This window comes from Ixodes scapularis, unplaced genomic scaffold (assembly GCF_016920785.2).
Source record: "Ixodes scapularis isolate PalLabHiFi unplaced genomic scaffold, ASM1692078v2 PGA_scaffold1__304_contigs__length_218370807, whole genome shotgun sequence".
NCBI lineage: Eukaryota > Metazoa > Arthropoda > Arachnida > Ixodida > Ixodidae > Ixodes > Ixodes scapularis.
Window position 1 is genome coordinate 137009707 of NW_024609846.1, and position 27737 is coordinate 137037443.

A 27737-nucleotide genomic window follows, 5' to 3' on the forward strand; every position below is an offset into this window, starting at 1 on the left:
ATGTGCGTGTGTCTGTGTGCGCGAGCTTGTATGTCTGTGCGTACGTGTGCGTGCATGTTTGAGCGTGTGTGTGTGTGTGCCTGTGTGTTTTCGGGCGGTCAATATTGGTGGTGTGCCGGGGCAGTACAATATTGCCTGTTCCCTCGCAGACCGGACCCGGCCCTCACGCTATAAATCTAGACAATATTATAAAGTGCTAGAAGACCCGGTGCCTTGCAGTTTTTTTTTTATTTGTTAATAATATTAAGATTTGTAATCCTGAGCGAACGCCATCGCATAATATCTTCTGAATATTTATTGTTTGTGTTAAGAGTGCATTAGAAACACGTATTTTATTTTGATTCGTACTTATTGAACAACCCTAGAATCAAATATTCAGCAAAATGTCTTTATAAATCATAGGGCCGACAGGACGACTAGGTTTGGAACACCGTAAGTAATAATCAGTTCCTTATGAAATTAAATACGAATTGAGAGGCAGTCGTTACTGTTATGTCTCTTCTTATATTGCTTAATATTTCATTTACAATTATGTCAGTTTCTACCGATTTGCCCAAGATGAGTGTAACTCTTTCCTAGGTAAGCACGTAGGACTTTTTGTTAAATAAGAATATTTCCAGCACATTGAAGACGGTTTCTGTTGAGAGTTGAATTGAGTTTTATACTATGTCCTTACAATGTCCTTACCCGGATGTTTCATTGAGCAGCTTCATGGCTCCCTTAAGGAATCCTTGATCGAAAGCGTTCACCTCTTCTTCTCCGGTTAAGTTGACTGACGCATCTTTGAAGATATCCGTTAGAAGCTGACGCCATCCTTCCTGGCAAAACAAAGTAATATAGCTGCTTCCCTCCAACTCTTACACTTGCTTTTATCTAGCTATTAAAGATGTTAGGCTTACTGATTTTAATTTCCTATCAATGTCTTTCAGCTTCGTGGATGGCTCGGGATCCTTTTCAGGTGCGCTCGTAGATTCGTCACTCCGGGCCTGGAGCTGGATGGCACGAGTAGTGATCGGCAATGTTTAATAACACCAATTTTTCATGCAATACCTTTAAATGATTTTGATGATTATTATTACTAAAACACAAAGAGGTTGCACTTATGAAGTTTTGCTTGGAGTGTAACGTATCAGTCGATGTTTAAATTTGCTATGTGAGTATAGATTTTGCTTAGAGTTTAGAGTAATTTTAGTCACCTTCAACTACAGCGATATTAGAATAGCGATTTGAGTTTAGAATATTAGGTACATTCCACAGCTGGGAAATTCTTTGATCGGCCAGAGGGCGTATTCGCAGACACGTCCAACTTCCGTCCGACAAATGACATTTGATTATTTTGTGCGGGCCGTCTCAGTAAATGGGCGATCCCTCTTTATATACGGCTCTACTGGTTACTAGCTTACCGCCCCTGCATACATTAAGTTCTCTTGGGCCTATGACATATGGGATATTGCATGAGACCCGAGAGAATTTTCGAAAAGGTCTGCTAACAAATTTCGAAAAGCTTTGGCCTTAGTTGCAAGTCTTCGAATTGTTTGGCGAGATAAGAGAACATAGAGATACTTCTGTTAAACTATTCCTTTCGCTCAGAAAAAGCTACACGCTTTGTTTATTGCATCGCCATAAGGATATAGCTTCTCTTCTATCTTCGGGTCAACACAATTAACAACCACTGGTGTTAAACTAATATTTGTTAGAAAATATGTACTTAAACAGATATGTTTGAATACATGGTTTGACAAAACGTCTCGAACTATATAGCCAGGCAATTGGGTTCTAGTTGTCCGTCGTCCTTCGATAGAGTTGAGTCACCATGGATATGTTCTAAGTCATAACAAGATGCTTAGAAAATTGACGCAGCTTTTTTTTTATTTGCAAAGTTGAATACCTTTATGCACACACTAAAATTGTGACACATTTGAGGAACAGTTCTTGAACTTTAGCCACATAGATAATATATTCTTTGGTTTATTACGTTTACTTTATGGCTTCCTTATTGTTTTGCGACTACAGTCGGCACAAGAATACAGTTACGAGGTTGCAAATGCCACCTCACTGAGGCCTCATATTACGCGAATCCTGAAACACATTTTTCCGGCACCATCATTTCTTTGATGATTTTTTTTTTTTTTAAATTGCAAACGGAACATGTATTTTTTTTAACGAAGGAACACACAGGCCAACGTTTGGCGACTTCAGTTTTCTCTAATCCGGGTACCTCGTTGCCAAATCGCTTTGTGGTTTCAGAATGAACGTGCTGTTTGAGGCATTTCATTCTTGTCAAATCGTTTTTGGTGATTTTGTGAAGGAAAAAGTTCTCTCAAAACGCCATATATTGTGCTGATGCCGATGCACTACGAGATTGCGAGAAGCTGTGAACCAACTATCACAATTAATTTTGCTTTAATTTCCGCGCGCTAAACATCGCTGTTGTCACCGTCGCACATGGACGGTGATGCGATTATCTCTTGTTGAAGAGACGTTGACGTGTCGATTAAACGTCGTTGAACACCAAGTACGAAACATCCGTCGATGAGCCTTTCATCGGCGAAATGGGACGCGGAGCGTGCCAGGCTAAAAGGTTTTCATTAGAATTACTATTTTTTTAACATGACGTTATCATAAAAAATAGCCTTTTTGCCCTTCCTTTTGTTGAAAACTGGGTCTATTGATGCGTGAATATGTGCGCTTTGTATTTATGGGTCGTTCTGTATTATAAAGAAATAACTACGTAATAGTGGTTTATCCTTTTAACGCACAATTCAAGAAAAGAAAGTTACAGAATGTTCCGCAAAAATTTATATCTGGTGCGTTTTGCTCTATTTTTGCAGTTGCGCCTCTTTAGGAGTATTCGAACACTTGGAGTGTTTTTCGGCTGGTATACCAAAGTTCACGCAGCAGCGTTCGAAAACCTGATTAATTAACGTCGAGATCCACCTACGAGTTTCCTTATCTGTGCTTTCCATGCTGCCTGTCAAACTTGACATTCGACGGGTTGCCGTGCTGTCGTGCTTCATACGAAGCACGAATAGAGGTTCATTCAAATGTATTTGAAGCGTCCAACTACGCCGCGAACTGACGTTAAGTTACTATCGCGAGCCACCGGGACGTCCATGTTTAGACAAAAGCGCGGTGCTTGCACGCCCACATCGAAACCCGCTTGTCCCGACAACTCGCGGTCGTAAGTCGTCGTACCCTGTTCAAGCACAACTGCACGAGTTGGTCTTTAGTCTTGCTCATAGTGCTTCGTAAAACTTTGCCTAACGTAGTCAAACGCGACGTCGTCTCAGGACAGGTCATTTATGGGTACCAACGACATTCTTCATGATTATTCCTGCATTTGTTGGGTTGATCGGGTCGACACGTTTAGGGCTTCTTAGACCCGTTTATAATTGCCTGTAACAAGCACAAAAATTCAGAGACAAACTCCAATAATACACGCCCCTTATCGCGCGATCCCCATGAAGAAACACTCACAGCACAGAGCAACCAGAAATGAATGTGACAACTGCAAGCCTGCATCTCGGTTTTTTTTATTCTTTACTTTGAAAATGTGTTTATAATTTTTCGCTTCGTAAAAAAGAAAACAGACAAACAAATGCGCCTGACTTTCGCGAGTGCCTGAGAGCGAGAAGCAAAAGCGTTGCGACATGGGTTGCCACCCGAAGAACAATGTGACATCATTAGGCAGCGCGATTCAAAAGAAAATTATTAGGTCACGTGACTCAGGAGAACAATATATAGGGCGGTTTCACGTTACGTACTTACGGCTCAAAATCACCCCATATCTACGCTAAAAAGAACCTTCACCTGTTGTTGTTTTTGTTTTGTGGAAGGAGGTATTGTCATTTTAGATCGATCGAGCTCATTCCTGCTATCATCGACTGCGCTTGCCGGAGTAGCCGACGGCACAAAGAAGCCTCGGATGATACTTAACCATTTGAAGAGTTCGGTCTTCACTCGGAGTTAAGACGAGCCGTCACTTGAAATGTCGGCTTGTCGGCGGCCAGAATGGTTCCGGCGGAGCCACTCGCTAAGCCTCTTTGTTTTATTGATAAAAAATAAATAAATGGTCACTCAGGTGAGTTGACATTCTTTAGAAACTACGGTCGCCTGCCACGCGCGATGCCTATGCAATATGCTTTTGCAAGGAGCCGCACGGCGGCGCCACCGTCTTGTCGCACACTTCGAATACTCTCGATTATTGTGCAGAAATCCCCGCGGCTCTCGCACTCTAACTATTTACATATTGTTTAATAATACCAGGCACCTTTTGATGCACCTCTTCATTACCAAGAACAAGGGCTAAGAAACATAGCTTCATGAATAATTCTGACATAATTACTCATATCAATTGTATTGCTGATTCCATTCACTTACATGTTCAGATTCGCTACTTGATGCCAGGTCTTCGTAATAAGAGAAATAATCATCCGTGCTAATATTTTGTAGATAATCTGGTAGCTCGAGCTCGAAGGCGTTGATTTTCTGGCGACAAATTGACAAAAATATAATAGAAGGTCTTACAACGAGAAAAGGCGATATGAATTCTATCTAAAAGCCATCACAATCGCACTATGGTTCAGTAGACTGTCAGTTCATTTATCACATAAGAAATCAAAGACCCTGTAACGCCGAGTCAGAGCGCAACTCTTGAGGAGCTGTACGGAAGGGTACAAAGGGGAGGCTATACCCCTCCTCCCTCCTCCTCCTTGCTACTCCTCCTCCCCTCCTCCCTGTTCTTCCCGTGCTCCTCGTCCTCCTCTTCCCGTCCTCTCTACCTCCTCCCTCCTCTTCCGTCCTCTTCCCTCCCTTTCTTCCCCTTCCTACTCCTCCCCTTTTCTCCTCCCCTCCTCCTTGTCTCCGTCCTTCTCCTCCTCCTCCTCCTCCCTATCCTCCTTCCCCTGCTCCTCCCCTTGACCTAGTCCCCCCTCCTCTTCCTCCCCGTGCGTGCATCATGAGAAATGTCCCGTAATGTACCGCGCGGGACCCTTGTGACGTCACGAGTGACGTCATGAGGGTCCCGCGCGGTGCATTATGGCACTTTTTCCATAATGCACCGCGCGGTTACGCCGACGGCGACGGCGACGCCGCTCAAGCCGGGAACAGGCGCCTAAGAGCTGCGCTTTAAAATTAGTTCCGGTGAGGCAAAATGGATGAACGACGTGGCACTGCGCCAACAAGCCTCTGCTGCGTCGCGCAAGGACAGCGCAGCAGAGGTCGGTTGCACTATTTCTCCACGGGGCCCGGTGCCGTAGGGGCCGAGATGCGCTCCGTTAACAAACCCATACCTAAAAAACAGTTGAATTTGTGGTGTTTCTCATAAAGCCGTAAAATGCTGCGCTTTAGTAATTTAGGAAAATTACTAAAGTCCGGGATAATTAGATTGTTAATTATTTTTGCGTAATTAAGTTTCTTTAATATTGTGTTTAAGGGCATGGTTTGAATTAGAAAATTACTCAGCATCATTGAAAAACACTAAATCAACAACTTGCAGAACGATAGAAGGCACTTCTATCGTTCTGCAAGTTGTTGATTTAGTGTTTTTCAATGATGCTGAGTAATTTTCTAATTCAAACCATGCCCTTAAACACAATATTAAAGAAACTTAATTACGCAAAAATAATTAACAATCTAATTATCCCGGACTTTAGTAATTTTCCTAAATAGGCCCCTGGCCCAGGAGGAAAACTACACCAGTTTTTTTTAGAGCGCAGCTCTTAGGCGCCCGTTTCCGGCTTGAGCGGCGTCGCCGTCGCCGTCGCCGTCGGCGTAACTGCGCGTAACCCTCGTAACCCTTGTTTGGATTACGAGGGTTACGAGGGTTACTCTCACGAGAGTTTCCCTCACGAGGATCGCGAGGGCTACCCTCGTAACGCTCGTGAGAGTAATTATGGTAACCCGCGTAACCCTCACGAGGGTTACGAGGGTTACGAGGGTTAGTTACCCTGAAAAGGGTTACCCTTACGAGGGTTACGAGGGTTACTCTCACGAGAATTCCGAGGGTAACCCTCGTTATCCTCGTGAGGGTAACCCTCGTGAGAGTGATCCTCGTAACCCACACGAGGGTTACGAGGGTTACTCTCACGAGGGTTACCCTCACGAGGGTTAAGAGATTTACCCTCACGAGGGTCACGAAAGTTACCCCGCGAGGGTCACGAGAGTTACCCTCACAAGGTGTGCTAGGGTTTCCCTCACGGGGTTTACCCTCACGGGGGTCACGAGGGTTACCCTCACGATGGTCATGAGGGTTACCCCCTGAGGGCACGTGACCCCCTGAGGTCACGTGAGGACTGATGTCACGTGACTCCTTGAGGTCATGTGGTCCCCTCAGGTCACGTGACCCTCGATGTCACGTGATCCCCGATGTCATGTGACTCCCCCGAGGTCACGTGACCTCAGGGAGTCGCCTATCCCTCAGTACCCTTCCATCCTATCCCTCAGTACCCTTCCATCCTCCTCCTCAAGAGCTGCGCTCTAATCCGGCGTTACAGGGAGTTGTAAACGACTTCAATTTTTTTGTTCCGAAACGTAGTTTTCGCAATATCGACTTTGTACACCTTTTCTGTAACACCCTATATATATTGAAAGGTAATTGCAGTAGAAGGTAATTACAATAGGAAGTTCATTTTAGGTTGCCAAGCAGTTAAGTTAGTGCAATAATTGTGGTAAGTTGTAAACCTTTTTTCAAAGGCTAACTTCTCGTAAGAGCTTCAGGTTTTATAATTATATTGATAAACCCTTTTAAATAAATAAAACGCCAATGAAACCTTATATTACGGATAAATCCTTTTAATTATATCAAATGCGTTTGAAATATCTAAATCCTCAATACATGAACACTAAGAGTTATCTCAACAAGACATTAATACGCAATAAAATAAAATTATATGTTTTAATATTAGATTTGATCATCGTGAAGAATCAAATCAAAACACAAAAAATTTATATAGGCGGCTATGAAAGTTAGTTCATTAGCAATTCCCTTGGTTGTTTTCTGTTTTCGCGTCCTGACGAAAGAAATATGATTAAACAACAATTTGATTGTTGCAAGGAAAATTCCGCTTGATTTAGCCTATTGCCGTTAAAAGTAAACAATACTATAAAAGCCGACCATAACTAAATGACCCTCCCAAATACTTGAACCCAACGTCAACCTGCTTTATCTCAAAGTCTTGTTATACAAGAAATAAGTCTAAACACAAAGTATAGTTTATGTTCTTGTGCACGGAGACAGGACTACAAAATATATTACCTGCTCGCGTAAACGAAGAATAACGACAGTCAAATGCACTTCAAAGAGACAAAAAAAGTCTAGGCAGTTTCAAAAATTTTAGCTACACTCCGTTTCATTTTGTGTTAAACAGCAGCGGAAGGCTAGGGGTCTCCACAGCCAATCAAACGTCAGTTTAAAAGTGACGTCACTTAGCTCGTCGGGTGTGTATCAGTGCGTGAGATAAAATGGTGGTCATTTAAAGTCCGGCGTGGACTCGGTTCGATGAAATGTTTTTGGCTGCTGTGTTCGAAAAGATTCTGACTTCGTGCACTTTGTTCAAGTTAGTTCAAACGTTTTTCACGATCTTTGCTGAAAATGTTTGAAGTACCAAGGTTGAGGCGCAGCTGTGCAGCCTCCATTTTACGAGCGGGATCGGCAAGATGGTCGAGCGGAAGCCCGTTTCGCAAAAACTCTTCGCTTCACTTCCTGTACTACACGAAAAATTAGTCTTAACCGTCACGCCATGAAACAGGTAGGCGTGGACAATGGAATGTCGACTCCAAGCTGACGCCCTTGCGAAATCTGTTGACCACATAGGCTCACAAGCCCTGCACAAGCCAGGGCTTGTGTATCGGATTTCAAAGTGCCGATGCCGACTACTGAGCTTTTGGGTAGTGACTGACGGAACGAACGAAGCTGTTTTCGTCCATATGCAACGCCCATAAAGGCATACGGCACTGACAAATAAATGTTTTCGTGCCGTCGAAACCAGATATACTGCCAGTGTCACTTTTCTTCCGCTCGGAGGCTGGGAACGAAGTTTGTAGTATATGTTTGACATACTTTTTTGCGCTTCTCTTCCCAATGTGGATTTAAAAATGAAAGAAAAAACAAAACTTGCGGGAAGCGGGGTGCCGTAGGAAACACAAGAGCACGCTGAGGAGACGCGCCTGCGAAAGTAAGAGAACTGTTACATTTTTTCAGGTAACATATTAAACAAACAGCGAGGTAATTTGAAAGTTCATAGAATTACTTCCAACAAATATCTAATTCAGTTTTGGTTTGTACATCATAACTTTTAGATTAAAAACAATCTTCACTTTGAAGAAATCTTTAATTACGATTCATCGCATTGGCCATGACGCTATGGAAGTTGCATAAAAGAACGAGACAAACATGCTACATATTTAAATATTAAATATCACGTTTGGGAGCTTGATTATAACATATATATTCTATCACTGGTACAAAACACGCGCATTACTTTAAGAACAAAGGCTACGCGCTTTTTACTATCAAAGGCTTTAGCGCATTCCTTTGCAATGCGTACGAATGAATTGCCAGGGCCTCGTCACAGCCCCTAGCTCCGAGCTTCCGCTGCAGTTCAACACAAGATGAAACGAAGAACAGTGTTGCATTTGAAGCCAGAAAATGGCTTATTTTATGTTTTCATTTCTTTTAAAACCAAAAAGTTAGCTTTTGAATAATGCATCAGTCCACTGACTTCGGAAAGCACAAAAGTGCAAAGCGGCCGAAATGTGGTTTGAATGAAATTTCGCTCATGACGTCTGTTTACCACTTCTCTTTCCTCCAAAATAAAATCTGACGGAAGATCCCAAGAATGGGATGAAGATAAAATGCAATAGAGTCTTGTTATTTGTATATATATTTTGTCACTGGGAATTTATATTCTTTTTTTTTTTTGGAAACTCCCCAGCAAGTAAACCCCTTCAAACTGAACTAGATCATTGTGGTTTCAAATATATCTCAAGTTTGAAGTATTTCATTTGAACGACAGTTTCAGCGTCGTCAAACACATTGACATTTGAAGATATATTAAAATCTTGCATATATATTATTTGAGACAAACTTTACGAAGCAAAATTAAGCTTTTGGTGATAACTATTGTGGAATAGTCTTTCAAGAAATCGTAATATATTTCCACGCTCGCGCAGCTTCCCACTAATATTTTTGAGAGTAAGACTAAAACGAAAATGAACCTCGATAGAAAAACGTCAGACCAATAAACGAAATTATAATGTGTAATTGGGGGGGGGGGGGGGGCAAGTTAGAAATTTATGACGAAACCAATTTTATGATGCAAATTTGTAAGTGTTGCCGAGGTATATTATTTTTTGTTTAGAATCCCTTTACGAAGCTTGTGCTGGTGCGATCAACAGCCGCACCGGTGGCTGCATTTCTCTGTACAAAACGCCCGCAGACGGCGTTCTTGGAAGACCTTCGCGCGCAGTGGGGGCCGACACCCGACATGTCGTTTGGGGTCCACCGCTCTCCCTTCGGCCGACGGAGAGATACGCTGCGAGGGTGTGAAAGAAGAGGCGGGGAAGAGGGCCTCAGAGCGATTCAAAACTTGCTGCCGAAAGGGACTCCCAATTGGCCGCCGCCATGTTGCACGTTTTTGACAACATGGCGGCAGCCAAGGGGGGGGGGGGGGGGGGTCAATTTTGCCTGGGGAACGGGATACTAGTTCATCGCTCCATGCCGCCCTACCTCGCTGGGTGAATGGCGCTAGGCGCGCCACGAGCGCACCGCGTGGCTTTATCTGTATCGACCAGTCTTGGGTAGTAACGCGTTACTAGCAGCGCGTTACTGTAACTTTGTTACTTTTTTGGTAACTTGTAACTGTAACGAGTGACTTTTTAAAAATGTAACTTGTAACTGTAGTTCGATTACTTTTTCTGAGGTAACGATGAAAGTAACGACGTTACTTTTGTTGTTACTTTCCAGTTCTTTTTATGGTTATTAGATCATTGAACGAGTAGAATATAGCTATTCTTTGCACCTTCCAAAGTGTGTTTTCCAACATTTTGAGTGTCAAGTTGGTCTTGCACAAACTTGTGAATACGTCCTTTCTCGCGAGTCACGACCCGAATATAGCCACGTGTAGATTTGATGAAAACAAAATCTAGTTATCTTTACGCAGGCGCTTGTACTTTGTGAATGAACACTTACATCTTAGTATCTTTTTTCTGCGCAAACGTTTCTTAATCGGATGCATCTACCGTGAATCAACAATACACGCGATTGTCACTGCGCATGTTTCGTATTTTGATTACCGTCACTCAGTGCTTAAAGTCTCTCGTAAGTTGAGGGGGGTCGCTAAAGGAAGGTGTGTGTGTGTGTGTGGGGGGGGGGGGGAGGAGGAGGAACTGAATCTGACGAGATTACTGAATACACACATAATAAACTCCACTGCTGACCGCCCAAGGCGTACCTACGACCCTCAAATTGCTGATACCCAAATGTCACGTTCCTGAAAACAATATCTAATTGCAAGATATTAATTTCACTAATTTCGGGGCTGTGGAGGGGGGTCTCAGACCATGCGTTAAAATGACTGAGGGGTCTGAGACCTCCGGAGACCCCCCTGAATTTAATTCCTGGCGCCACTACTACGCAATGCGCATGTTTCGTAACTTCATTTGCGCCACGACGGCGTGGTATCAACAGTCGCGGCAAAATTTACTGGTGCTTGCGCGGGGTTTGTTTCTGGCTTGCTGGGTACAAGCTGAAATATGTCCAGCAACTCCTCAACCCAGCGCAACCGTAAACGAGCCACCAATATGCTAGTGCTACCAAGGATAGGGTATTTGTATTGGGTCCGCGTTCGCCGCCGTGCAATTCCTTCAAGCGCGCCAGTTGAGCAGCTGTTCAGTAAGGGCAGGGACGTGTTTGTAATCAAATGAGGGAAACTTTCAAACACTAAAAGCTTATTCACACGATGCATCTTTTCAACGCGCCACAGTTCAGCGAAAACCGAGATTTCCTGAAATCGGCCTGTTCACACGTAGAGCTTGAAGTGCGAAACCTGTGACGTATTGACTCACGGAAATTTCGCCAAACCTTGTCATCTGCACCGGAAATATCAAGCGTTTCGCATCACGATATGAAGTACGCACAGTGTGAAGAGGCAGTCTGTTTTATTAGTGCCACTCAATAAACTTAGTCAAATTCGGCTCACTGGGTTTACTAGTCCTGCCAAACCGGGGAAAGATCGCGAACGTCAAAGGACAGGCGGATGATTTCGAAGCATTTCGGACATTTTTGCATCGCTAAAAGAAAGTTATCCACAGCCATCACGTTTATATGCGGTGCTTGCACTCGTCACAACTGTTGATGAATCTGCACCGCGCCACCAACCCGTACTGCTAAAGCGCCGTTCACACGCCTGCAACCGAGTAGGACCAATACTCAACGCCCGTACGCACCGCTGCTCCGCTGGTCGCTTGCCATGTCTGTTTTTCTTTTCTTTCGGCTTTGGCTCGGATACGGAATCGGCCAAAAATCAGACTCTTCCAGAAGCTCGCTCCTCCTCGAACGTCGGACGTCATAGCGAAGTCGAGCGGCCATTGGCAGCACCCGCGTTTCTCCTTCGGGTGATTGACAGGCGTCGGTGAGGTTTCAGCAAAAAAATGCCCCTGAAGCGAGGAACACGCGCCACTTTTTTCGGAGGCGCGCCACTTTTTCGGACGCGTTCAGACAGGAAATTTGTTTCCTGAAACATAGTTTCGTGACAGAAGGTTCGCCAACAAGATGCATCGTGTGAATAAACCTTAACTTCGAGAAGAAACTGCTTCTAAGTTACAATATGAAGCAAAAAGCGCAATTTTTAATTTTATGCAACAAAACCTGGTGAGGGGCGTTTTCTAGTTTTTCCTCAATTGTTTTGTGTTAAAGAACTGTAACTGAAAAGTACCGTCGTTACTTTTACAGTAACTGCACCTGTAACGAGTTACTAATTTGTTGCGGTAACAGTAACGGTAAATTCGCTACTTTTTTTCTAAAAGTAACTAACTGTAACGAATTACTTTTTAAAAGTAAATTACCCAAGACTGGTATCGAGCAAATCCGAGTGACTCTGAGCCGCGCGGAAGTGACGGAGGGACGCGAGCACCGGTTGCTCTGGATGCATGAGAGCGCTGCCGCGCGGCACCCGCTTTCATCGCTTATGTGTACCCCGCTAAAAGGGGTACGCCGGCAGTTTCCTGAGCTACCCAAACGAATTCCATTTTCTGAATACCCGACCTTTTGTCTTCACAGTGTGCTATTTATTATTTCAAAATTCAAAATTGCCACTAAGAAAACCGCAAATGAAGATGATGTCGAAGCCAGCCTTAAACTTCCGCGCGCCTGCCAGTAGTGTGACATCACAAATGGTACAGATTTTAAGGACGAGAAGGTAGTCGTAAACAGAGTATGCCGAGCGTTTCTTGCATGCTTCTCAGTGAATCAGCTTCCAAACATTCTTTTTTTGGCATCAAACGTTTTGTAATCAGTTGGGAACATGGCTATACCGCCCACATTGGACCCTTCCCGTCGACACATTTAGTGTTTACAGTAGGGTCTCTCCGCTTGAGAAACACCATGAATACGAAATTTGAAAATTCAATCACTTCGCGCAATGATGTTTCCTTTCACTCAATACATGGGGAACTGGTACAGCCCTGTCTATTGGTGTGTTTAGCCAATTTCGAGGCAAATCAACGATTACGAAAAAATCGCTGGAATAGCCCTTGAAGACGCCCACGCAAGAGCCACTTGCGCGTGGGCTCTGTCCCGCGCACATGTAAGCCTACTGTATAGTTGCTGACAGGTGAGAAATGCAGGGCGAAGGAAAGCCATGCAGCGGAGGAGGAGGTAGGTGGATTGCTGGATAGGATAGGAGGAAACATTCCCTTGTTCCAGCATTGCGCCTGCTTCTGCCTCCCCAGCCTTGCTTTCCCTCGCCCTGAACTCTTACCCTGTCACCGGCTGTAGGCAAGAAGACTGGGGGCAGCGGCTGGGACGAATGCCAACATCGTATGTTACAATAAGTTTAATAAATTATACGGTTGTAGAACCAGCACACGTTACTACACGCTCATTTTGGTTTGTGAGTGCGTTTCATTCGCATAATTCCAATTTAAGTCAGAGGATAAAAGGTAGCGGTATTCTGATATTTCCTACACAGGCGCTCCACTGCCGGTTACGTTGAATGTCGTATAAAGAAGACGAAGTCTGACGGCATGCGAGACTGTGAGCTGGCTGGTCCACGCGCGCGGGTCCGAGATGCGCGTGACTGCCAGATACGCTTAAGGTTCGATAAAGGACTCACGGGAATTGGTTTGCGGGTCCAGGCTTTGACCTTTCTCTCGCCTCGAAACACGACATGGTGGCAGCGGTGGGATCATGAACGATCCTCCATCGTCTCTCGGGACCTGAGAAGCCGCACCAAACTCTGCAGTTCGACCGAACGGCCAGCAAAGAAGATTCGAGCCGCTGCTAGATCTACGCCATGAGTAGCAACGCAGACGGTTCGGGGACTTCAATCTCCCAGGCCAGCGGAGGACCTTCCTTCTTCAACCCCTTCGTGGTCGAGCTACCGGCGAAGCTGGATTTCAGGAATCCGAGCGACTGGAAGCGACGGATCACACAGTGGGACCGCTACCGGATCCTCTCGGGGCTTCATCTCCGTGACGCTTCGACTCAGGTGAACACCTTCATCTACGCGATGGGCAGAGAGGCAGCGAATGTCCTTTCTTCGCTCGAGGTGATACAAGGTGAGCTGAACGGCTACGACATAGTCAAGGCTAAGTTCGAGGCGCACTTCATTCCGCGGGTGAACGTCATCTTTGAGAGAGCGAAGTTCAATTCTAGAAGGCAGGAGCTGGACGAGCCTCTGGAGGTATTTATCACGGCATTGCACAGATTGGCGGATACCTTTGACTACGGCCCTTTAAGGGGTATTCACACGAGGGAGAAATCCCGGGGATTTCTCCCCGGCACGCGCATCCCACGACGAAAACGTCAGGCTTTGCGATGTGCAAAAGCCTCGCGTTTTCATCTCGTGATGCACGCGTGCCGGGGAGAAATCCCCGGGATTTCTCCCTCGTGTGAATACCCCTTTACGGGAGGAGCTCATACGGGATCAGATTGTCGTCGGACTCCTGGACAGGAAACTAAGCGAGAAACTCCAGCTCGATGCTAAACTTACACTGCAGCGCGCGACTACGGCAGCTCGATCATCAGAGACGGTAAAGCGCCAACAGACTGAGCTACGCAGCACAAAGGCTGACGGCGACGTTCTTGAAGAACTCACAAGGCAGCCGTAAACAAAGCGCGAGAACAAGAACTTTCGACGTCCGAAAACGATGCGTCTCCAAGCCCTGTCTAATAATTCGCCATGGACGTGCCGATGGTGTGGCAGTTCACGGAAACACGCCAAGTCTTAATGTGCCGCAAAAGACAAGAAGTGCGACGCCTGCAAGAAGCTAGGCCACTTTGAGAGCGTCTGTTTTTCCAAACACGCTCGAGAAAATTTCACATCACAAGAGCACAGACAAGGACTGAACGAAGTCTTCCTCGGCGAGCTGGTACGCTCAAGCAACGGGGAAGCCTGGTACATTACAGCCAAAGTAAACAACCAGGACATCACATTCAAGGTGGACACGGGGGCAGACGTCACAGCTATCCCTCCCAATATGTGCAATGCGACAACGTTGGCAACATTGCGGACAACAGGGACGGATCTTTATGGAGCAGGCCACACACCGCTGAGCACGCTAGGCAAGTTCACGGCGACGGTAACCTGGAATGGGCGCACTACTAGAGAAATCATCTATGCGTCCGACCAGCTAAAACACCCTCTGCTGGGGTGGCCTGCAATTCAAGCCCTTCAGGTGCTACCTAGCTTGAACGAAGTCAAAGCCGAAAGCAAGCCGGAGTATGACCACTTACGTAAAAAGTACCCCTCGATTTTCCAAGGACTGGGGAAAATGAACGTGGAGTACAAGATCGCGCTTCATCCTGATGCGAGACCATTCGCAATCACATACCCGTGACGGGTACTTCTACTTCTGCTAACCAGCGTTCAACAGGAATTGCAACGGATGCAAGACATAACGTTATTGAAAGAGTCTGGGAGATGCTGAGGATCCTAGAGGGAATCCCAGGACAAGTATGTTATATGGATGACATCTTAGTTTTCGGTCGTGACAAAAAGGAACACAACAAAAATCTCGAGTTGGTACTCCGCCGCCTCCACGACTCCGGAGTGACCCTGAACACCTCAAAGTGCGAGTTCTCCAGGAAGAGCGTCAGGTTTCTGGGCCACCTTCTGAGCAGCAGGGGCATTGCGGCAGACCCAAAGAAAACGGAAGCGATCGTCCAGATGTCGGCACCTGGAAGCTTGGCAGAGCTGCGATCATACTTGGGGATGGTCAACCACCTTGGGAAATTTCTTCCCAACATAGCTAAGAAAATTAAGCCACCTCGAGATCTGCTACACGAGGATGCTAGCTGGCTCTGGAGCGAGCCTCGGAAAGAAGCATTCCTTAACATCAAAGATCTCCTATGCAAGACTCCTGTGCTCACGTTCTATAGACCGGATGCACAACTTACATTGTCGGCGGATGCGTCTTCGTTTGGACTGGGGGCGGTTCTGCTCCAAGAGGAAAACAGCAAAAGACGCCCAGTGGCATACGCATCGAGAGCCATGACACAAACATAGCAGAGATACGCCCAAGTTGAAAAGGAGCCTTTGGCCATCGTATGGGCCTGTGAACAATTCCGGACCTACTTAGTAGGAAAGGGATTCCACATCGAAAGAGACCACAAGCCTCTGGTGCCATTGTTCACAAGGAAACGTCTTGACGAAATGACACCAAGGCTGCAGCGTCTGAGGATGCGCATCTTTGAGTGTGACTTTGCGATATCCCACGTATCGGGGAAAGAGATGTTCACCGCGGATGTCTTGTCCAGGAAACCCCTACCAACCACAGGCCACTCTACAGACTCAAGGAACACCGTGGAGATCACTGAAACTTTGGTTCACGAGTATGAAATGCTAACAGTAAAGCTCCTTCCAGCCTCTAACTCATTTTTCTCCAGGCTTTCGGTTGTGCAGGGGTTACTAATGCGTAACGACCGGCTGGTGATCCCGCCTAGTCTGCAAGGAGAAGTCTTGGAGCGATTGCACTGCGGCCATCAGGGTGTTGTCCGATGCCGGGCAAGAGCCAGAGACTCCGTCTGGTGGCCTGCCATAAGCACGAAAATACTTGAGTATATGAGTCGCTGTCCTACCTGTCAGCAATATAGATGACTACGTACAGAACCCCTTCTTCAGACTCCACTACTCGATCGTGCCTGGCAGGAAATTGGAACGGACCTTTTCCAGTTCAGGGATGAAGAAGTGTATAGTCATCCTCGACTACTACTCGAAGTTTTTCGAACTTGAAGAAATACCTCGAACAACCACAGGGGACATTATCAAGGTTTTCAGCCAGAACTTCGCAAGACACGGTTGCCCGGAAGTCATGCGATCCGACAACGCTCTTCAGTTTGGCTCAACCGAGTTCCGGCAATTCGCCAAAGAGTGGGGTGTCGAACTGGTTACTTCAAGCCCGTATTATCCCCCGAGTAACGAGGAAGCGGAGAGAGCGGTGCAGACTGCGAAGAACTTGCTGAAGAAAACCTCGAATTCAGCACAAGCTCTTCTGGCGCACCGAACCACTCCTGGGCCCGAAGGGTTTTCCCCTGCCGAACTTTTGATGGGGCGGAAGTTACGCTCCACTCTTCCAACGGCGCCCAGTGCCCTCAGACCTCCCTGGCAACACTCCACGAGGTATCGGAAACGATACAGGAAACGGAAGACAAGAGAGGCGTCTAGCTATAATAGGCGCCACTGTACAAGAAATGGCAGGGAGCTACATCCACACGCAGCAGTGGGGATTCACGCGGGAGCGGCCTCGCAAGGAGTTGTGCGGGACCAAGTCGGACCACCTCGGTCTTAGCTTGTAGAGACCGACCAAAGAACGACACGATGCACACGGCACCATGCAAGGAGTTGTGCGGGACCAAGCCGAACCACCTCGGTCTTACCTCGTAGAAACCGACCAAGGATCGATACGATGCACACGGCACCATCTCCAGCCCGCGATTCCCGACAGCGAAAGCTAGCCGGCCAGTCAACGGGAGAACGATCCTGAAGCAACCATAACACGCAGTGGGAGAACTTCACGACCACCGTAACGCTATGGACAATGAGGCTGAAAGGGGGAGGTGTCGTATACAGAAGACGAAGTCTGGCGGCATGTGAGACTGTGAGCTGGCTGGGCCACGCGCGAGGGTCCGAGATGCGCGTGACTGTCAGATACGGTTAAGGTTCGATAAAGGACTCGCAGGAATTGGTTTGCGGCTCCGGGCTTTGACCTTTCTCTCGCCTCGCCTCCCCAGCCTTGCTTTCCCTCGCCCTGAACTCTTTACCTGTCACCGGCTGTAGGCAAGACGGCTTGGGCAGCGGCTGGGACGAATGCCAACATCGTATGTTACAATAAGTTTAATAAAGTATACGGTTGTAGAACCAGCACACGTTACTACACGCTCATTTTGGTTTTTGAGTGCGTTTCAATCGCACAATTTCAATTTAAGTCAGAGCATGAAACGTAGCGGTATTCCGATATTTCCTACACAGGCGCACCACTGGCGGTTACGTTGAAGAAGATCCGTAATCAGGATAGAATGCGAGCACGGACGATATATGTCGGTTCATTCAGAGCGAAACTACTAGCCTCATTATTCTTCAAAAAACTTCTTAGCATGTAGTTTAAAAGTATATTTTTACTGGAAAAAGTTACGTATAAGAATTATTTGTCCGATGAATAGATAAGAGATGTATAAATCATATCAATCGTATATATCATCTCTGATGTGATTTTATATGTTATCATATGTTCATTGAACATATCTATATATTTACACAACACATTATTTTTTTTGTTTTATACAAATGTTGCACTGACGTCACATCGAAAACTTTTGACCACCATGTAAGAGGAGGAGAGGGAAGCAGCTTTTGTACGAATTTTGAGTGACGGGTTAATCTTCTGGGAGGAAAATAGCGACGCCTGTGCAAATCCGGGAGGCACAATGGAGGGTCCTAATAAGAGGGGAGCTCTTTCTTGCCTTCGTCCCTGGTGGTCATCGGAGCGCTCTTTGAATTACGTCACGTGCAACCTATGTATAGGTATACGCCACCGCTTTGCAAGTGAACTGCATCATCATGTCGGAATGTATTCATTTACACATATTGTAACCCTCTACTACAATACCATTGTACCGGTGTAGTAGTAGTGTGAAAAAAAAAAACAGAGCACAGGCGCCTTGCACGATTCTTATAAATACATGAAAGCGAACACTACCTTTGTCAAATTTACTTCGAAGTCAAATATATCTTGAGCAATCTTTGTCGTTACATTAATGTCTTTCTCTCCGGAGAACAAAATTACTGTTCGCTTTATGAAATCTTCATAGGCTTCCACAGCGCTTTCCTTTTTATCTTGCGCCTGATATAATTCATCCAAAGTGTGCAGAAACTCTGAAACGTCAATCTGAAATTAGAAAAAAAACATTCTTGATTACGGCTTTTTTATTATACAGCTGTTCCTTTAAAGTACGTGCTGCAGCAAAACTCCTTAGAATGGATGCTTGGGCGAGTTGGATATTCATGTTGTAGGAGAAGCGCTAAAGTAGACTCACTCACCCTCACACTCACACTCACACTCACACCAGAAAAACGGTCACTCACGTCGCCGCTTACTTTCAACTGAAATTGTATTTTCGCCTTCTTTCGTTTTTCTTTTACCCATATTATTATTATTTTTTTTATTTTATTGATGTGAAAAAAGGAAGCCAGAGAAATTAGCCGGGAAGTATCTCCTGACTTGCTACTCTGGTTAGGGGGAAGGGATGTGGGTACATAGATATAATAAGAGTTAAAAACGCACGAAAACAAATAAAAATAAAACGAAGAAAATTAAAATCAGTCTATATCTTGTCACAGCGTTAGTTTCTTGTTAAGACCGGTCGCCGATAGGTATCGCAAGAGGGCATTTGTTGCTGTTGTGGCAGAGGCGTCGTTTTCCCACGGTCCCAGTATCTTGCAGACGGTGAGGTCCTCTCCAGAACCGAGTTGCATTTCTTTTTGCAGTTGTGTGCGTTCTTCTTCATACTGAGGACATTCCAGCATGACGTGTCCTAAGTCTTCTATAATTCTGCAGTGATCGCAGTGTGGAGAGGCAATTCTACTTATGCGGTATAAGTATTGATTGGTGTAAGCTACTTTTAAACATATTCGGTGTAGTACAGCTTGGCGCCAACGAGTGAGACCGCGAGGTACGCGAAACGTTAGGTGAGGATCAATATCGGTTGCGTTAGCCCAAAGGCGTGCAGTTATAGACTTCCCCAGGACTCGTATTGTACTATTTATGTCCGTTCTAGTAAATGGGGCTTGAACTTCGTGTATAGAGCTTTGAGCACCTGCTGCCACAGCGTCAGCCAATTCGTTGCCTTGAATGCCGCAGTGACTTGGTATCCACTGAAGACCATATTTCATTACCTTGACAAACTGCGCCCCAATGTAGTTTGAGGATTTCCAATAATAGCTGTCCGTATGGGCTTTTCTTACATGGGTGCTGGAGTGACTGAAGGGATGATTTAGAGTCTGTTATTATTGTCCAAAGTCGCGAAGGAATTGTTAGAATATATCTCATCGCTTCACGAATAGCCACCAGCTCGGCAGCTGTAGACGACATCCTATGGGAGAGCTTATAACCCTTTTTTAAGGAACGTGCAGGAGCTACCGTACTAATAGAGGACTGATTGAGCGTTGTGGACGCGTCAGTGTAAATGGGACATGAAGATAAGTGTTCAAAATGAATGTAAGATAAAGAAAGCTGTCGAAGAGCGACAGCGGGGAGCATTGATTTCTTTGTAATACCCGGAATAGTGCTGTAGATCTTAATTCGAGGTAATGACCATGGAGGCGTAGAGAGTAAATTGTATCTCTGAAAAGATGTTGGAAGAATGTGCGTGTGATCGAGGATCTCTTGTGCAATGCGGCTGTAGAAGCACCTTTCCGGGATGTCCGCTAAGTGATGGGCTTGGTGCCTCGTAAGATGGCGCATATGATTTCGAAGAGTTTCCTGCGTACGAAGAGCTATTATGGAAAGGCAGTGGGACTCGGCTATTGTGTCTATGGTAGATGTACATTTAAGAACACCTAGACAAACTCTGAGTGCCTGTGCTTGTAGTGGGTTTAGCTTCTTCACGTTAGTAGGAGAGAGACCATGCATTACAGGAAGGCAGTAACGAAGAATTCCAACAAATAAGCTATTATACAGGCGAAGAAGGGCACCAGTCGAAGTTCTTCAGGTTGTTCCGCTTATGAACCGGCCAAGGTTAGGAAATGAAGACAACTTCACTTTCAGATGAGCGAACTGGGGATTCCATGTTAGGCCGCGGTCGATAAAAATTCCAAGAAATTTGTGAGATGAAACATAGGGCATTTTACCACCATTCACTTTTAACGGGTATCGATTCATTTTCATTCGTGTGAAGGCAATAGCGGCAGACTTTTCAGGGGATATTTCAAGCCCGCGCATTGCCAGAAACTGAGATACGTTAGCAAGTGTACCAAGCAGTCGAGTCTGTATGCTCTTAAGGGAAATTGCAGATGTCCAAATGCACATATCGTCGGCGTAAGTTGTGATGCGAGTGGATTTCCAGCCCATCTTAGAAAGACCAATAAGAGCTATGTTGAAGAGCACAGGACTCAAAACCCCCCCTTGAGGTACTCCTTTCTTTAGAACGTGTTGTGTTGTATCTCCTTCTTTCGTGCGCATGAAGATCGCTCTGTTACGTAGGTAATCAGCTATCCAGTGATAAAGACGACCACCAATACCGATCGTTCGAAGGCCTTGTAAAACAGCGGTATGAGTTACATTGTCGAAAGCACCTCGTACATCCAGAAACACGGCTGTTGTTATTTTCCCACGAAGTTTTTGATCTTCACCGTGAGTAACTAGATCTATAACGTTATCGATGGAACTTCGACCCGGTCTGAAGCCGGTCATTGTTTCGGGATGCATTGACTTCGACTCTAAAAACCATTCTAGACGTGAGAGAATCACGCGCTCCATGCATTTTCCGATGCAACTTGTCAGTGCAATGGGCCTATAATATTTCATATTCAATGGAGATTTGCCAATTTTGAGCACAGGCACAATTCTAGCTATTTTCCACTCTTGCGGCACGTTGCCAGTAACCCACGAATCATTGAATATGTCTAAGAGACGTTGGCTGCCTTCATATTCAAGGTGTGCCAGCGTGTCATTGGTAATTCCATCTGATCCAGGTGAAGAAGAGTAATTAAGTGACGCCAGAGCTTGATCAAGTTCTTGGGAAGTAAATATAACATCAATCTCGGTGGGGAATTGGTCAGGGGAATTTTCAGTGTCCACGATTGGTGGACTGACGCTGGCCACAGCTGGCAGATCCACTAATGAAGCGCAATAATCCTCTGCAATATCCAAGAGTGACCTTCTCAAAAATATTGAGAGGGCATTGAATGGCGATCTTTGCTGCGGTGTGGACCGCAAGCCCCGCGCAATATGCCATATTTGTGTCATTTGAGCACGTGGATCAAAAGAAGCACACAGCCCTCTCCACTTCTTTCTAGCGAGCTTGTCTAAGTGACGACGGATATGTCTTTGAGTTTGCCTATCAATCCGAACATCGTCAGGTAGTTTAGTGCTACGTGCTCGTCGTTCTGCACGCCGCCGGATGGCACGTTGACGCTCATATTCCCCATCCACCTCTGTGCTCGAGGAAGGGAGGTGGACGGATCGCTTGCACTCAGTTACTGATTGCTGAATGGTGGAAATGAACTCATTGTATGTACTCGTCTCTCGCAGCTTTAATTCAACGTTCTCCTTAAAGGACGTCCAATCAATTTACGAAATCAGGTTTCGGTGAACTTTGGGTTGTAGGCCATGTAATGTGATATACGTTGGTGTATGGTCACTACCATGGGTCTCAACATCTGTGAACCAAGACGCTCGAGATACTAGTTCAGATGACAAAAATGAGACGTCGAGACAGCTGCTGCATCGGGTGCCACGAACATAGGTAGGTGTCCCGTCATTTAGGACGCAGAGATCGTGTTCGTCCACTAAATCTAGAAGTTCCCTCCACGGCGTGTGGTTCTTGCACTACTCCAAGCTGGATTACGCGCATTAAAGTCACCGGTCACTAATATAGGGTGAGGACACTGCCTTATGATGGTATTCAATCTGTCAACATCGAAGGGACATGATGGAGCAATATATGCAGCGATCACAGTGAATGAAAGACTCCCCTTACTATCAGTTACGCTGAAATATTCATTGCTTGGGTGTGATGAGATGTTATGTGTAATGTATGTTAAGCCTTTTCGAACTGCGACAAATACGCGACTAGCACCAGACCCTCGATTCCATTGAAAAACCTGATATCCAGAGATACGAAAATCTGTTGGTACACGTGACTCACTAACCGCCAAAATCGGAAACTTATATTTGAAAATGAACTGCCTGAAGTCAGAAAGACGTGAACTTAACCCTCTTGCATTCCACTGGAATACTGTCGCACGTTTCACATTATCTTCAAAGGAGAGGGCATTAGCCAGTAGATTGGCACGAGCTACTCAACAATGCTGTGATCGCAGGTTCAAGGACCAAAAGTCCTTCAATTATGTTCTTAAAGGTGCCGGATGGCAGTTGGGAAATCGAGTTTCGAATGATAGAGAATACAATACTTATTATGTCTCTGACCGTCATCGAGCCGAAAGCAGTAAACGACGGCTTCTTAACTGGAGTAGCACGAGTGGCTGCGTCGGTGTATGTGCGCTTGCCAGCCGGTGGAGGCAGCACAGGAGTGCTTCTCGTCTGTCGAGGAGGCGGTGGCTCACTACCCGGCACGTTCTTTGTCGCCGCTTGCTCATTCGAAGAAGCCCACTTTGTCTTGTTTTTCTTGTTGCTCTTCTGTAGCTGTTGTTGAGAGGATGTCAAGTCTGGTGAATCTTGTGGAGGCAGAGGCGGATAAGATTCCAGAGGGAGGGGAGCTTCTTTACTCGGAGGGTTCTGACCTGGTCCTCGTACGAATGTCTTCGCCTTGTTAAGAGCAGCTAGACGTACCTTGCAGTTTACAAAGTTCGCTGGGTGCTCTCCGTCGCAGTTAGCACATTTTACAGGTGAGTCGCCCTTGCAGTCTTTGATTAGATGGGGTTCTCCACATTTCTTGCACTTTGTGCTTTTTTTGCAGTATTTGGATATGTGACCAAGTGCCTGGCAATTGAAGCATCTTGGCGGTGCCTCAATATACTCAGTGACCTCCTGCTGAGTAAACCCGAGGTTTACTTTCAACGGACATTCTGTGTTCGGTCGAAACGTGAGCACGACACGATCAGATGCTGTTGCGGCGTAACCAGGCTTTCCACGGCGGCGATAGAGGCGGCGAGTTGCGACGACACCTGTCGGTTGGAGGAATTTAGCCAGTTCAGCATCTGTGTACCACACGGGTACCCCCTTGATTAATCCGAAGTTCTGTAGGTACGTATTCGGTATGGTGGCTTGTACTGGCATGTCTCCAAGGTTGCGGATTCGCAAGAGCTTGTTTACCGAATTTACTTCTGCGACTTCCACTAGGAGGCCCCCCCTAGCTGTAAAGTGATGGCGCAGAATGGGGCAACCCGCTGCCGTGTTGACCTCGGCACTCAGCTTCAATGGGGTTTGTTGCTGGAGGCGATGTGCTTCGTTAGTGGGCGTCAGAAGTACTGCGACTCCCGTTGTCCTTTGTCGGCGGTGTTCCACAAGGACGAAGCCTTCTAGGTAACCCTCTGTTAGATCTTGGTCCATTTCCTCGTTTACTGCTGCTGCCGGAACTTTGGCAGGTGTCAATGAATGATCAGCAGAATCACTGTCGGTGTCGTTGTGTCGTTTTCTCAGTCCAGAAAGGCCCAAATGGTTGTCTTGAACGACATGGTAAGCGTGGTCCTTGTCAGCGGGAGTCTGCTGGGAGCACGATGGATCCAACGCTGATGCCGGCAGAGACATGCCGGGTTGAGGGGCTATTCCGTGTTGGTTACCTGAAGTAACCCGTGCCGCGATGAGCTGCGGACGATTCGCGGTCACGTCTGATGTCTTAGATGCCAGCCAGTAGTGTGTAGACGGGGTTCAGGACGATCAAGATAGAGAGCAAAGAGGTGAACGTCTAATCAGTTCCAACGTCCTCTTCTTTCCGGGAGTCCCGTTGAGTCTTACCCATATTAAATGTCATTTCACTTCGTTCTCTTCTGTAGAAAACCTTGCTCAGAAGGAGTGATTTATTCCTTTCCCCTATCATGCGGCAAACAGTACACAGGACAAACTGGAAGATGTATTAATGACAGATTAAGGGAACACAATAACAACACCCGATTAGCAAACTCAGGACTTTCGGGCATTCACTGCTGTGACTGTGGGTGCACCGCGGACTTCAAAAATAGCACCATAATCGGAAAGAACCATCATCAGTTAACACGTGAGATACTAGAGGCAGCTAACATCATAAAAAGGAGTGACACCTGTGTTAGTAGTCCATCCATATCGCTTACGGAAAAATAATTGTTATATCTTGATTCTCGAAGGTAATTGTGCGATAGACATTGCTAATGCTTTTGTACAGAAGAGAACGAAGTGAGATGACATTTAATACGGGGAAATGAAAAACGGAGGAAGACGAAAATACAATTTGAGTTGAAAGTCAGCGCGACGTGAGTGACCTTTTTTCTGGTGTGAGTGTGAGTGTGAGTGTGAGGGTGTGTGAGTATACTTTAACGCTTCTCCTACAACATGCAGCAAAACATTCAGAACTTTAATGATTTTTTAAGAGATTCAACCGTTTGAAAATTACACCCAATCCACGGTATGCGTAGCCTTCCTGTATAGGCTCCCTACACTTTTAGAAATACGAGGTGTGGACGGGTACTCCCCTTGGCCCCCATGTAACACCCCAAAAATACATTTTGACGTTCAGTGCTCTGACGTCAATCTGGCGATACCAACTTTTACGGGTGGCTTGATAGCTGTTGGGTCTAATCTATTAAACCGCAAATATGCGTATCAGGGACTACACAAGGAAAACAGTCTGGTTTTGCAGCAGGACCAACACAACTTTGATTGTCTTACTCCATCCTTTAATGCGTGCATTAGCTATTTTAATAAGTTGCATTTCTCGACAATGAAGCCGCTCGTGAAATTTGGTATCATCGGTTCGACGTCGATGGACTGAACGTTGAATTGTTGTTTTGGGGTGTAACACATGGGACAAAGGCTGTACTCGTCTACCACCCCCCCCCCCCCCCCCCCCCCCTCTTCCTACTTCTGAGAGTGTACGGGAGCCCGCGTTGCGCGTCTGTTTTCCACGTGCCGCCGCGCCGCTATTCGTCGAGATAAGATCACGTGAGGAGAAAAAAAAAAAGATTCGTGCAGAAAAGCCACCGATACGGCTGCATTTGCCGCCGTTGCAAGCATTCATGGGTAAATTACTTCCAAAATATAATTTAAATACAATTACAATTACTCTGCTTCAAAAGTAGCTTACCTACAATCAGGGATGGGCAGTATTTCAAATACTTTGTGTATTTTGTATTTGTATTTAATTACAAATCGGGTAATGTATTTGACGTGTGTATTTAAATACTAAAACGTGGGTATTTCAAATACAATTGTAATTAAATACAATTTTGTGGAAAAAAATACATCCCTCAAATTTATTGTCACTGTCCAGAGCAGGAAGAAAACTACGTTCTGCGCCGAATGCCGTGTCTCTCAATCAAACACAAGCGTTTAGTGACTCTGTGATTACGGTGCTAGTCCGAGGCAAGAATAGTTACGAAAGCGACGTTCACAGGCAGACTGGCTAAATAAGGGCCTGCGACAACACGTAATGCTTTCCAGCCTTATCTCCATCCACATTTTTGCCTGGAACATTCTAAATGCGCGGGTCGTCCAGATTTTTGTAACTGGAGCGAGTTGCAACAATAAAAAATTCTCTAGCTAGTACTGCGCGTCTTGGTCGTCTCGATCCTTTGTTGGTCTACACCAAAATGTATAATCGACAAGAAAGCTGCTTGAAGCTCTGTACTTTTTTCACCTATTACGTCCCAGCTGATTACATTTTTCTGTGATTATATTTCTATTACGTTGCTATAGTCGGTTACACGTTAAGAAGGTAGCGGCAAATGCCCCTCAAAGGGACTCGTATATCCCTCCGCCACCACCGCATCCAATAGCGTCCCATCGTTTCCGTGACGTCGCGGCCAACGCGCGAGGAGGGTCTTGCCTTTCTGCACATATTTGCTTTATCTTTAGACTTTGACTTAGCACTGTGGAAGCCACAATAGGGAGGTTAGAGTGTCCCCCCTCCGATGGAAACAAACACGACTTTTGGGGATTAGCTTCCCACTTGGATGGATACAAAGGCTGCTTTCAGTGAACTCTTTCGACTGCGGAGAGATTTCCAACGGGCGCATCACGCTTGTGGGAGGAGCTTCTCCTACCTCCTTGGACTTGTAACCGACTATAGAGCCTCGCACACTAACCCAGAGTGTGCGATTCAATATTAAAATAAGATACCCAAAAACCCGTTGCAGGTGTCCTGAAGTCGCTGACGCAAATATTGAGGAATGTATTTGGAAAAGTATTTCGAGGAGACCAAATACATTTGGTTGTATTTGTATCTTGCACTTAAATGCTTTTTTGGAAATGTAATTAGATTTGTAATTAAATATATTTGTGACGAAGTATTTTGTATTTGTATTTCGATACATAGTTGCATGCATTTTTCCCATCCCTGCCTACAATTAATACTACGTGAAAAGTAATTATTTACAATTGCAAATTGCTTTTCAATTATAATGCAATTACTTTAAAATTACTAATTTCTGAGAGCTACCCCACTGGGGCCAAATAACTTTAAACGAGTTGTATAGAATTCATCATATTAGTTCATTGTTTGCCCCATGTCTGAGGAGGCTTAAGCATCGCTGCATAAATGTCGCGTATTGTACATTCCTCTTATGAATTATGTTAAATTCCTTATAGAACTTCACCACTTGGGGCAATGAAGTACTTTTTTAATAAGTAATAATAAATTGGTTCATATGCTGGAACACGCCAGATCGCCAAATAAAAAAATTGGGTTGACAGACTTTTGTTAGCCAGGCAATTAAAATGCGACGATTAGTCATATATGAATATTTTACGAGTGTTAATATAAAAATAATATCCACACGGGCTAACACGACCACGGTCAGATAAAAATACAATGTTATTGTAGATTATTTACATTGAGTTGAACTTATAATGACTCAGAAATATATAAGAACCGAATCGGGGCTCTCGAATTATTTGTGACAATATTCACAGGTGCAAGGTCAGTCTCCAAGATGCATATGTAAGTAATATCTGAAGTAAAACCAAAAGGAAATAAACTTGAAAATAATACAAAGATACAGATATGCGGCGGTACTGGAACAGGGGCGTAAAAAACTGGCAAAACCAAAAAAAAATTACTTTATAGACAATTAAAATTCCGAACCTTGGTTGAAAGCTGAAACAAAAAATATATATATATATATATATATATATATATATATATATATATA

The 27737-nt window shown here is 45.3% G+C and overlaps 1 pseudogene; it reads right to left on the reverse strand.

The window, feature by feature from the left end:
• Positions 1-27737, reverse strand: part of LOC120844418 — a 97692-nt pseudogene that overhangs the window by 31275 nt on the left and 38680 nt on the right.